This window comes from Aotus nancymaae, unplaced genomic scaffold (assembly GCF_030222135.1).
Source record: "Aotus nancymaae isolate 86718 unplaced genomic scaffold, 86718_ANA_hifiasm-v0.15.2.pri h1tg000155l, whole genome shotgun sequence".
NCBI lineage: Eukaryota > Metazoa > Chordata > Mammalia > Primates > Aotidae > Aotus > Aotus nancymaae.
This window is the reverse complement of record NW_026988570.1, coordinates 1,319,745-1,333,430: the sequence shown is the minus strand read 5'-3', so window position 1 is coordinate 1,333,430 and position 13,686 is coordinate 1,319,745. Positions and strand designations below refer to the sequence as shown.

The window sequence follows — 13,686 nt, the reverse complement described above, 5'->3', positions numbered from 1 at the left end:
GTGAAATGGGACGGAGCCTCCTACCACAATGAACTGTGCAGTGCTCCCATGGGGACCGGGGCTGAGTTGGTCCCACCCACTGTTTTGTCACCAGAACCCAGCACACAGCAGACCCCCAAGAAATCTTTATGGAATGAATAAGTCAAGCAGTAACAGATGTGTGAGGGGAAGGAGGCAGCAGAGCTGGCGGATGTCTCCTGTGGAAAGCCCAAGGTTAATGGAGATCTTGGAGTCACGGTTTACAGGCCACGATAAGGGTGGGTGTGGAAAGAGGCTTCCAGATGAAGCCCGACGTTTCTCTCAAATGTCAATCTGCCCACACTGACTCTACAGCAATCTGGAGAGGTATAAGAAGCAGCAAGGCAAGCATGGCTGAGTTATGAGAGAGTCAAGCCCAACACACATTTAAAGACGTCAGATGATCCGTGTGGTAATGCCAGGGTTCCCTCAAACACTATTCGCTATCCTTTCAATCAGTGTTTAAAGATAGCTAATAAGCAAACAAGTCTGTTTTCTTTAGTTTTGCTTTTAATGAAGGACAAAGGATTAAGACACATAGAGACTGTCCAGACAAATGGGAAATGGACCAGACTAGACCGAATATCACAGGCAGACCACCCGCAAATGCAGAGGCCTCAGAGTCCACAGCGGGTGGTCGGAACCAGGCCCCAGGGAAAACCTTTCAGCTGCATTCCGGCTGTGATCGGCGGGCAACAGGTAGAGGTGTTGGAGGGGGCTGAGTCCTGATTTTCGGTGTCTGTGTCATTTTCGATCAAGTGTGTCATAGAGCTTCCTGTTTCATCTCCCAGTTATTCTGAAACAAAAACATGCATGAAAAACACAGGTCACTGCCAACCACACTGACAGTCACTCTAGTACATGGAAACTGAAAAGGGAAAGACACATCACGAATGCCACATAAGCCAGAGAATCAGATTTATCAGCATCCGTTCAAATATTGACAAGCGACAAACATTGCTGGCAGAAATGGTGGTGCGGGACATGGGATGTCCACATAAACAGAACTCAGAAGAGACTGAAAACACATCCTGTGTGTTTATTGAAAAGTTGACTCAGTTCTGACTTCCTGGTTGGGGTCTGACTCCTGATGGGCCCTGAGGCACTCCCCCAACGTGCCTCTGTTGACTTGGATGGAGAGTCACACACAAGGACTTACAGGACGGCACAGGTATTTGCCCAGGTGGTGCCCTGAGCTCCCCTCTCCAAGGGCCCAAAGAGACCTGATGAGAGATCTCCATGGAATTCCAACCCAATGAGGTCCTGAGCCTCCCCAGGAGACATGGCCTCCCTGGTACATCGAATAATCACGATAAGTCTGGGCCAAGCAGCCTTGGTGAGGTAGAGGGAAGGGCAGATAAGAAGTGGGGCCCCTGACCAAGCAGAGGCCCTGAGGACAGCACAGGGCTGACAGCAGCTCCAGAAAGACTGTGATTCTGTTAATAACTGCTCTGCTGCTTGAGATCAGCATGGTCTGGCCCATTGTTTGCAGAAAATCATTCTCAGTGTACCAAACCAGTGAAAGGATACTTCCAAAGACAGACAGAGGGATGGTAGAATCGGAAATAAAGATGGTGCCATCTTCCCAAAGTCCATACTGTAGCCCCACAAAACCATCTTCATGCTTAAATCTGCTTCTCAGACACACTCGGGGGAGAAAGCAGTTTTTCCAGGAGAGAGCCAGGGACAGCACTCCCATGAGAGGGACGTCAAATCCAAGATGGCCTGCTGTTCCCAGCAATATTCACTATGGATGAAGAAGGGATGGTGCTACCCATGACCATGCAAAGTGTCAAGAATCTTGCTGTCCCTTCCACATACAACCTGTCCAAGATGCAACCCTCAGTTCACCATGAAAACCCACTCCCCATTTCCTCTGGTTAATATTAGGCACAAATTTTTCTGTAAAATGAGATGAGGGGATGTAATTTTGGAAAAACTTCATCTTTACTCTTGAGATTCATTCACAATGTACCCAGAGAAGTTAAAAAATAAGAAAGCTGTTTAAATTATTGTATGTTTCCCGTACATAGGGCAGAACATTTTTTTTGCACACTGGCCTTTGCCAGCAGGGTTCTGCTGAGTGGCGTTAGGAAATGTGCTGAGGGCAGGCTGCCCAGCTTGCAGGGCCTGGTGGCGCTCTCCCCCTCCTAGGGTCTCTTGCAGCACCGCAGGTCAGGGAGCAAAGCTTCTCCTGAGCCTGTAGCCCTGGCTGCCGGGCCATGTGACGATTGTGACAGTCTTTATTTATCTTTTGAAACTCTGTATTGTTCCCCCACCCAGTATCTTTCCCAATGTCTTATACAAGTGAGTTGATGGATCCATACAAATTCCTACAGTCTTATTTCTTTTTTCCTTGAAGGCCTCATTGGCTAGTGACAGTGAAAAACCCAAGCTTCCTGAGCCTTGATGAATGTGGCCTTGTGATCCCTACACATTCTGGGAGGAGCATTGCCCAGATGAATCTGTTGGGAAAGCCAGCTTCCCGTTTTGAGTCCTATGAGCTAGCATTTTCTAATGTGGCATCTGGGCCCAGGATTTCATACGCAGTGCCTTCCTGGGTGGGCAAAGAGAAACAGGAACTAAGTAATGCATCAGTGGCCAGCAGGGGTGGAAGGGGAAACCTGGTTTCTTTAGTTTCATCACTGAAATAGAGAGGTGGTTTACCAACCCGTGCCCCTCACCAGTTACCTCCACTTCTAAGGGTGATGAAAAACCAAAATGTAATAGCCCAGGAGGGCTACAGTATGGAACACCCAACCAAGTGGACCTTTGGGCCAAAGTCACAGAGTGAGACGTGGCCAGCCCTTAAGGATCATCCAACCAACCCTTCACTTTACAGGTGAAGAAAGCGAGGCTCACGGAAAAAGGAAGTTGGTAACCTTCCCAAGGTCACTCTGGAAGGGACACAGCTGGGACAGGGACCTGGGTCTCTCCTACCTAGTCTTTAGGGGCTTCTGGCCAAAGCGGAGAAGACTCTGAATTCCAGCTCTCCACTGCAAGGCCTGAGCTGGCTTGTCTGGGAGGTTTTGCATGGGTGAATCAACTCCATGTTGGCCTGCCTCTCTAGTTATCACTGAAGAAACACACGGCACTTCATCTAAAAACTAAAAGTTTTGCTCCTAATTCCAAGCCGATCACACACATGGCTTCCTAGATGCCAATGTACACTGGGAGTGGGCGGAGACCATCAGTGCCTCCCCAGTGTTGGGAGAGCCCTGAAGAAGCTTCTTGTCACAGACAGGGCCACTCTTACTCTTGGTCTGGCTGACCTGCTGTTTCTGCAGGTGTCTAATATTGAGGAGGCCCCAGGTAGGTCTCAACCTCACTTCTTCCCAGATCTGAGAGATGGCCTCAGGGTCACACGTACCACCCTGAATAGAAGCCCTCATCGGGGGCCCAAAATGCAGCCCAGGCAACCTTTGAGAGCTAGCTCCCAAATCATGCTCTTTCTGTTCTGGACGACAATCAGAGGAAAAGCTACTGGCATGGGAAACTGACAAGGGGAGAGAAACAGTGGCACAGATGCCCACTCCCAGCCCCACCCCCAAGGCAGGCTGTTTTGCTTCTGAAGTCGATTCATCCAAGCCTCCACTTTCTGGGCAGTAAGTCCCAAGGCAGGAGGAAGTGAAGACCACAAGCTTTGATTTGCTGTGATATCCAAGGAACTGCCAGTACCTCACTGCTGAGAGCCCAAGCCAGAGCTTCCAGCCAGTCACATACAAAGACACGCTTGAGCTTGCTCTGCCCCGTTGGCAGCACCAAGGTCTTCATCAATGCATAGAAAAGGGACAAGTGAGGAACTCACACCCTGTCCATGCTGACTCACATCAGATTCTAACAGTATAGGAAAACAGCTTTTTGAGACTTCAAAAGAATTGCCAAGGAGGATGGAGCCTGCTCAGTAATCACCAAACTGTTCACTCTCAGGAGTCCACTGTTTTTATTTTTCAGGATATTAAAACCTAGATCACACACTCAGAAATAAGTCAGGACACACAGACTTATTTTAGGGCGATGTAAGATGGGTTCTTTGTATAAATCAGACTTGTGTGCTGCTAGAGCTGTCAGGGCAGGGGAGCCAGGCAGCAGCACTTGAGTCCCCCTGCCCTTGTCTCTGACAGAGGCTCCCATGTCGAGAGCTCTGGCCATGTATCTCTGAGAGAACTTAGCACCTTTTCAAAGGAGCCTCCCCTGAGAAGCAGTTTCTGCAAAGTACTCCATGCATCATTACAGACCTACACATGGTCAGAAAGATTCTATGTCTTTGAGTGGGGACTATTCAATACCCTCATCAGCAGAGCATGTCAGGACACACACTGGCTCCTCCTGGCCACCATTTACCAAGCATGTCCCACAGGCCAGCTGCTGCTCCCCAGGCAAGCTTTCCTTCAAACATCACCCCAGTCCTCTCAGGTTGGGGCTATTGGGATCATCTCTCTCACCCAGGAAGGACATGAGCTCAAGGGAGTTCAACAACTAACAGGTAATTAGAGGCACGCAGCCTTCCACATAGCAAACTGATGGTGAGGCTCTACTGTCTGTCAGGACACTCAGAGCCCTTTCAAACATCTGACCCCCTGAGGTCTTCCAGGCTCACACACCTTTGGGTAGCTCATCAGACATAGCGACGTCCACGCATGTTAGTGTCTTTCCACAGGGTCAGACTTTTACTGATGTTATTTCAATCCCAAAAGACACAAGCTACATGGAGTTCCCAAGGAGGTGATTCTCCTTAGTATATCCTATTCAATTCGTAGCCAGAGCTGTGAGCACTCAGGCTCAAGCCACTCTGCAAGGCACTCAATATTGCAAACCATACATAGTAGTGTACTTAATCAATATATAAATGCTATATTAAACATTCCACATCAAACAGTAACATTTAACACTGAGTTAAAAGGGGATTTTAAAAAGCACAAATGTGGCTTTGGAAAAAAAAAAAGAGGAAGAAGGGAATAGAATAAAAGGTTAATGAGCCAATCCAACGAGAGCAACGTGGACGAGAGTGTCCTGGCTTGTTCCGGACAGACGTCAAGAAAGAGTCTTTGATGTGGGCAGAATCTTTGGCAGCAGATGCCGGGTGCTGATCACAAGCAACAACAGAGCAAGGCTCTGTTACCACGACCATCTCAAGCTGGAGAAGTCCTGCTCTTCTTATAGCCCCGAGTCCTCTGGCAAGGACTGATAGTAAAAGAGGACTGGTGATATCCCTATCTGGTTAGGTGTGGTCATTATTGATTAGGTGGCCATCTGGGGTCCCCGTTGGCAAGATGCCTTTTTTTTTTTTTTTTTTTTGAGACAGTGTTTTGCTCTTGTTGTCCAGGCTGGAGTGCAATGGCACAATCTCAGCTCACTACAACCTCTACCTCCCAGGTTCAAGCGATTCTCCAGCCTCAGCCTCCCGAGTAGCTGGGATTACAGACATGTGCCACCATGCCAGGCTAATTTTTTGTATTTTTAGTAAAGACGGGGTTTCTCCATGTTGGTCAGGCTGGTCTCGAACTCCCGACCTCAGGTGATCCACCCGCCTTGGCCTTGCAAAGTGCTGGGAATACAGGCATGAGCCACTGCTCCCGGCCGGCATGATGCCTTTTGACACGTAAGATGAAGTCTTTTTCTAAGATGGCATCACTTATGTCAAGTGTGTTCTATGTAGGGAATAACCTATGACAGCTCCCTCAGTTTATAGCAAAGGTGGAAATAGTCAAGGGGCAGCAACCCAAGGGTCAGCCCTTGGTATACTGTTGCTTTTTTTTTCTTTTCTTTTCTTTTTTTTTTACATTTCCTTTTTATTTATTCCTTGGAACTGCTCGTATTGCAGGTTTTTCATGGATGAAATATGGAACTGAGCAGATTCTTTTTTTCTACAAAATTATGGTATAAACTTGTTCAATTTTCTATCTTATTGCTAATAAACCTTATAGGCACACAGTTTGTAAAATAAAACTGTGTATATTGTTTCTTAGTCTAGCCACACCATACACCACACCTTGACCCTTTCACTATCTGTAAAATAAAGCCCATTTTTTAAGAATCAAACCTCAAAAACATTTTAGCCCCTTTGTAGTCTGATGGACATGGTAAAAGGCCAAGGTGACAGGTAACCTTGCTGTGCAGTTACTGAGAAATGCAAAGGGCCTTCTGAAAGGCTGGTGTGGACTCTAAGTTGGCGGTAGGGCACACCAAGTGACATTAGTAAAAACGTGGAGACAACCTGCAGAATGTAGTAGACACGGTTTTAGACATTTCCACCACCCTGGCTCTAGGCGGTGGTTCTCAATGGGAGTCTCAGCACTGGCAGCATCTCATTACCTGAGAATTGTTAGAAATGCAAATTCTCCAGCCTCACCCCAGATATTCTAAGTGGGAAATGCTAGGGCTGGGGCCTAGGGATGTGTGTTTCACAGCCTCCCCAGGTGATTCAGATGCAGGCAACAACTGCTGGTGGCAAGTGATATCTGCTCCTAGTGACTCTTGTATGCAGGGCCACGGGTGACTGCAGGTTGGCCATGCAACTGGTTACTGATGTTCGCACTTAGTCAACTGTACCCAAGCCACTCACCAGACGCTCTCTCCTGAGATCCTCACTGCGGGAGGAAAGGGCAAGCAGTCCAGGATTTTCAACACTTTCTTGGGGTGACCTGGGGAGAAATGTCAGCATGCTTCATCTCTTAATCTCCTTTTCCAGATTTTGCTCATCTTCACAGTGTGGGACTGAGCACTGTGGGGTAGTCAGTCTGCACCAGTGATCTCTCCCTAGACATCAAATGTCTCTGATAGCCATGCTCTACCCCTGCTCCTATCCCCCTTGCCTTCCACCTTTCAGCTCACTTTGCCTGCACAGAACACTTGAGCCATGATTTCTACTGGCATCTCTCTCAAATAGAATAGAAATGTTTTCATCAGCTCAATCCCCCTCACTGCAACCCTGGGGAGGAGAGGTGGGTGCAAAACAACACATCCCTCACTCCCACTTTCAGGCTCTGCTCACATCGACATCTGTCCCCAGGTAGAGAGCACCAGCAGAAGGCTCACAGCAGCACAGGTAGGAGGCACTAGACAACCAGGCCTTCCAAAAAAGTTGAAAAAAGTTTGTTTATAATTTTTAAAAACTAACCTCATACAGGAAGTATGAGAAGCAGAAGAAGAAGAAGAAGAAGAAAAAAAAAAACCCAGGCTACGATACTGGAAATGTCCACATTTGTTACAGATAAAATATGTGTTTCTCAGTTTCTGTATTCAACTTTGCAGGGATGGTGGGAACAGGTAGGGTAGGGCACTGTGGGAGGGTGGGGACTTACAATCAACGGGATAAAACAAAAAAGGTGACTGTGAGTACATGAGGCACAGGCTTGCCAGATGCAGGGCAGGACCACGACCCCAATCAGGTCCCTCCCTGCAGATGTGGCTGTCCCAGCCAGACTTGGAGAAGGGGACGCCTAAAACAGAAACTGTTATCCGAGATCTTCCCACTCACCTGCCTCTTTGGCCCCAGGTTCTGCCCTCATGTGTGTTTCAGGTGAAGAAGCAAGAGTTACAAGATCATGACCACCTCCCTCCCATAGCCCTTCCAGACCTGCAGCCCCAGCAGCAGTCAACTATGGAGACAATGCCACCCAGGCCTTCCATGGAAGCCTGAGGCTGTACAGACCTTTAGGACAGCAAGCCCAAACAGGCAAACTTGTTTTGGTGTGACAGACACCGACAGGAGGCCACTGGAGGCAGACAGAAGTCAGATCTGACGCCTGACATGGAGTCATATGCCCCCAGGGAAATGTGGCTCAACTGGATTTTTTAAATGGGGGTGGAAGACTCACAACCTCCACAGGAGGATTAGAGTGGAGAAAAACAGTGAGAATGAAGAACATGTCCTCTTTCCTAGAACCAATCAGTCAGAGAGTGGGAAATAGGAATTCTCCCTTCTCATAATAAAAAATGAATGCAAACACTGTATAATGTGCACACATTGAAAAGATATCAACTGAAGGATTTGAAGTCATTGCGATTGCTGTCAAAGAAAGCAATTGGTATGAGAGAACGAACGGACGAAAGAAAGAGAGAAAAAAGAGAAAAACTGTACACCCAAATCTCAAAATAGAACCAAAACCTGCAAATCATACTCAGGAGTCTATTGTAAACCCATATTTTAGCATGCTGTTGAAAAGGTTAATAATTTTCCTACCGAAACTGAATGTGGGTTGTGAAAGAACATTAGAATGAAGAAAATTTCCCCGTGGCTGCTATTATATTATCACCAAAGCCATCAAGTTTCAGTTTGAGTTATTTGTATTTATTTGTGAAAACAAAGATTAGATAAGTAGAAACATAAACCTCATCCTAATTATTGTCCTGGAGTATCTGATTTTTCAGACCAAAAAAATAAGACCATCACACACACAGAGACAACACAAGGTATGAGAAGTTACCACAGCAGAGGCAAGGGAGAGAAGGCTGTTATCTCGTTCTATGGTATGAAAAAGAATTGTATTGTTTCATGTAAAGCATTAATAGTTGCTTACAGTCTGTGAAGATAATATGAGAGTCAATATTTACTTTCGGTTGCTAAAATTTTTGTTCAACTATATATGCCCAGGTAGAGAACTTTTCTTTTAAACTGCAAACTAGAATTTTTGTTTCACACTAGAAAAAGTGTAGTAACAGTCATACAATTCAATGTTGAAGATTCGGGTGGGGGGGTGGATAGAATTTAAATGCTGCTTTAAAAGATCAAAATCTGAGCTTTGGGACATTTACAACCAAGTGGAGTGGAGAGAGAACACAAGGTTTAGGTGCAGAGCTGGCTCTTATTTCAAATTTGTCTCAGATGCCCGGTGAGCAGCTTATTTTCTGAAGTTTTAAAAGAAATCCAAAGATGAAATGGTTAATCAGAAACTATGGGTGAGCAGAAACTTCATGTATTTCCATCACAACATAAGCATCAGAATGAAAAAAAAAACATGCAAAAAAGAGCTTCAGTGGTCTCACATCACCGAACAAACTGTTTTTCTACCTATTTTGTGTTGCTGGCTTTTGTTATCAGCCCAATCGGCAAATTGTGGCCAATTTTGTCATGGTTTGAGCAGACATTTTGTTCCCAAACTGCTTTCAACATTTTAGCTACCAAATACAGTTTATGAGAAAATGAACAAGCCACAATACAAACAGAAAAGGTACCTTTTCTTACCAAATTAACCCCCTTTAAGGTTAAAATGCAACAATTTTTTTAAATGCAAAAAAAAAAAAAAAAAGAATTCTAGTAAATTCAAATTCTGATACAACCTCGTCAGGTTTTTCCTGGAAAAAGAATAATTAATGATTAACGTACTGATGGATTTTGAAACCAATTACACGACATTCCCCGATTCCGACCACCATGACACCATGAAACCTGCTTTCAATGACACAATATGTAACTGCTGTTTTGCAAAAACACGCACCAAATATTGTTTGAAGATGCAGATCCCAAGGCTCAAGAAGACAACAGAACTATGTTAAAGTAATCGGTTAAGCAGTTATTTACTACTGAAAATAAGTGACACCCACGTAGTTCATGTTATATATTAATATTGAAACCAAATGACAGTCTAATACCGCAAAACATTTCATAAAAAAAATGAAACTAGTTAAAATTGAAACACAGTGTTTTATTTTATAAAGCATTAAATATTAAGATCAAAATGGCAGAAAATTCACTTGACTTTTTAAAAATTTGTTTTGCTGAATTACAACAACAAATCGAAAATAAAGAAAAAGGAATGAAAGATTCCTTCGTAAAAATTCAAGAATTACTACTCAGAAGAAAAGCAGAATTTCAGACAGAGGACTGAAGAAGACTTCTGTTTGTAATCTTCCCTCATATTTGAAGACACAGCAATATGTACAACATTTTTAGCCTTTTAAAATACCAGCATGCCCACACACTGTCTCAGATTAAAACAAGGAGAAAATGACACATTCTGAAACCATTTTCTAAAGCTTCTTTTCCTGATAACACTGAGGCGCTTACAATCAAATTAATGAGTTTCTAAAAAGCCCAAACAACTCTCCATAAAGAGACAGAACTGTTCCTAGCAGCATGCAGATATTTCTAGATTTTTCAGACAATACTTTGAGCACTAGTCCTTGCTATTTACATTTAGAAGATGTTTGTAAACATCTATATTAGAAAGAAATACTACTCAGTGCTTTGCTTTGTTAAATTGAGGAACACTTTGAAAAACACAAGTAGAGTCAGCCCAGTTATTTCCCTCATTTCAATTTAAAAATTAGTTAACTCTTCCCCACTCTCCCTATATAAATATGTATTCTCACAATTTATTTATACTTGAAAATTCTTAAAGTAGTAAAGAAAGGAAACACCCACAGAAAATAAGTCATCATTTCTTCTGAAAGTGGATTTCTTCATAAAACATAAACCAGCAAATAAACAGTAACGAGAACTAAAAGCAAGTAACAAAACTCAGGAAGAACCCTGAAAAATACATATTGGCTGACAGAAAAATTAGCACAAAACATTTTAAATCATTGAGAAGAATAGGGACATTTGTGGTCAGTTTAAAAGATTCTCAGTGAAAGGTGGGATTGCTTCTGGTCAAGTTGACTGATGACAGCATCAAGGTAATAACATCTTCCATTCTAGATCATGTGTTATGTTGTTTAACACTGTATCTAAAACATGTGACTCAGAATTCATACTTCATTTTTTTATATTTCAATTTTTTTTCAATAGTATAGGACTCTTCTGGTATTTTAAAGCAAGTTGCCTGACTTACGTAAGACAACAGTATTTAAAAACAGACAAAACAGCCTTGAGAAAAAAACACGGCGATTAGAGATTACAGTAAATAAGGAGGCTGTGGTAATCACCTAATTTGTTACTTTCAGACATTTTCTGTATGAGAATTTCACTCTACAATACCTGCCCCTATCTTCATGCAGCAAGACTGAATGTTCACATTCAGAAAAAGCCTGACCTTAACTAGTACTTGCCACTCTTTTAAACCACACATATCCTCTTCCCCCGATGTAAGACTTGGGAAATGAGGGTGATTTTAGTCATCTGGAAAGAGTGAAACAGGACATGGTCTTGAAGCACTTTCTTCAGAACCGTTGTCATTTTAACTTTGTTTTACCACAACAGAAAAGGCCGTGCCCACGGAACAAATTCAAGTTCACCCTCAAGTGTGTCTGTAACTCTGGAATTTCTTAAAAGCAGAGTGGCACCGCACACAAGCTTTCCTTAAATAGTCAAAGCATTAAGCAAAAAATTCCCACTTTTCTTTTGCAAGTATATGAATCAAAATGTGAACTCTCATGTATTAAAAATAAATGTTTTTAGCACAATTACTTCACAGGCAATCTAGCTAATTTATTCTTCCTCTTTTTCACAATATGCATTTGTTAAAACACCAAGATGTTTTTAAAACTCTGTTATGTTTAGAGGCATTCCTAAGTGTATGCAAAATATAATTTTCCTCCCATTTACCATTTTATTTGAAGCCAATCTGTCATGTAAAAAATGATGACAATTTTGTTAAAGCAATCTGGCTTTAGAGGTTAGGGCTAGCTCAACTGTGGAGTTAGAAAATCAAGTTTTTTCTCTTTTTAAAGCAATGAATAATTTACCAAAATCTATAAATAACTGCAACTGGGGGGGGGGGGGAATCAGCAGACAAGAAGGAAAGAAATCCAGAAACTCAGAATTCTTGCCCCAGAAATGAGGGTCTCTTGCACTTCATTTTCTGTTTTCCACAAAACAAATAAACAAATAAAATTGATTTCTAGTTATAAAATTAAATGTGTAACAAGTTGAAGAAATTTACAATATATTAGATACAAATATATATATAAGTGAGCTTAGAAAGGTGAATTGCATTTCTTAGAACATGAATCCAGCCCCCTGTGCTGATGCTATTGCGAGTTGACAAGACAGCTGTAGATACTGGATCTACAACACTGAAAACAAGATGATTTTGGTCTTAAACTCAGATTAGTGCAAAATCATTCTCTTCTGACAGGGTCTGTTAGTACAATTAATTAAAGGCATGGTGGATACCCTAGGACCATGAAGAGTGGAGTATATTTCTGAGAGTCACCTAAAACCTTTCATTGATGTTGGCTTGAAAGCTGCTTAATTAGCTGTAGGCTGCCAACCAATCTCCTTATCAAAGCCAGCTGAAAACAAAACTGAGAGAAACAGCTTGTGGTTTCGCAAAAATGTATTTACATGAAGTATATTTTAAAGGGAGTTTGATCATCAGGTACGATGTCATCTGTGATGTGCGGTGGGTTTGACATTTAAAGATGTCACAGGTTGTCAGATTCATCTCCAGTCTATACTTAGTTGAGATATAACCACTTCTGCAAGGAGATCTTGTTCTGTTGATTTCCAGCCTAGAAATCTGAAAAGATTTAACTTTTTTTTTTTTTTTTTTTTTTTAAGATGAAGTCTCACTCTGTTGCCCAGGTTGGAGAGCAATGGCGCAATCTCGGCTCACCACAACCTCCACCTTCTGGGTTCAAGCAATTCTCCTGTCTCGGCTTCCCGAGTGGCTGGGATTACAGGAGTCCACCACCAGGCCCAGCTAATTTTTGTATTTTTTAGTAGAAACGGGTTTTCACCATGTTGGCTAGGCTGTTCTCGAACTCCTGACCTCAGGTGATTCACTCGCCTCAGCCTCCCAAAGTGCTGGGATTACAGGCGTGAGTCACCACCCCCGGCCTAAAAGATTTAACTCCTATTTACTTCATACCAATCCTTCCCATGTCCTCTCACCTCCTTACCTATGATCTATTAAAAAGAAAGTGGAGCTGCAGGTGACATGTGGAACATAAGCCTATTTTTGCACCTAGTCCCAAGGATGGTGACAGAGGCAAAAATACTGCAGTGAACAGAACACGAGCAGAAAGAATTGCCGATAGGCATGTGCTTCCCAAAATCAAAAAGGATCCACATCTTTCTAGCCCATTACTTCACTGCAACTTGTATTGAAAAGAACATTCTGACAAGATGGGATTTCCTTCAGTTAACACTTAAAAATTATCGACACCAAGGAAAACCCAGAGTGACAGCAAACGTTCTACCTCGTTGAAAGCTATTGTGGTAGAAGTCATATCAAAGCAGCAGCAAAAGATCCCAGATAAACATCGATCTTCAGGTATCTTCAACCAGGAACATGGTTCAGTAGTATTGTCAGTGTGTTTAGTGATCAAGATTTAATGCTTTATATTTTATCAAGAGATGGAGACACGAATCACTACCATCTAACTGTTACAAGAATAACGTCTGGTGAATGTTTAGTTATTAAAAGAGAAATTAAGACAAACCAGAACAGACCCAAGTGAAATCGGCACTCTGTAGCCAATAACACCTCTGAATCACAGAACCTCATGCACAGGACTGCACAGATCTCTCGAACAGAAAGGGAAATGGTCAGTAAAGTTCCAGGAAAAAAAAGGTTCATTCAACATTGAAACTTTGTTCCTTATGAACCTTCTTCTACCTTAACTCATATGGCAGAGGTCAAGGGGTACCAGTACCAGGATATGAATGCAGTGTTATGTGCAGTTAGCAACATAGTTTTTAAAGTGTAATGGAAAAAAAGAGTTTTATAAAACTACACTGTTCATCAATTATTTTCCATAGTTTGCTTTAAAAAGGCCTTC

The 13,686-nt window shown here is 42.9% G+C and overlaps 1 long non-coding RNA gene across 1 annotated transcript in view; it reads right to left on the bottom strand.

The window, feature by feature from the left end:
• Positions 1-506: 506 nt before the first annotated feature.
• LOC105727637 (uncharacterized) overlaps positions 507-13,686 on the bottom strand; it is a 66,743-nt gene continuing 53,563 nt past the window's right edge. Inside the window, exon 2 of the long non-coding RNA XR_001109837.2 lies at positions 507-814. This is a non-coding gene — a long non-coding RNA (uncharacterized LOC105727637). The remainder of the gene's footprint in view (positions 815-13,686) is intronic.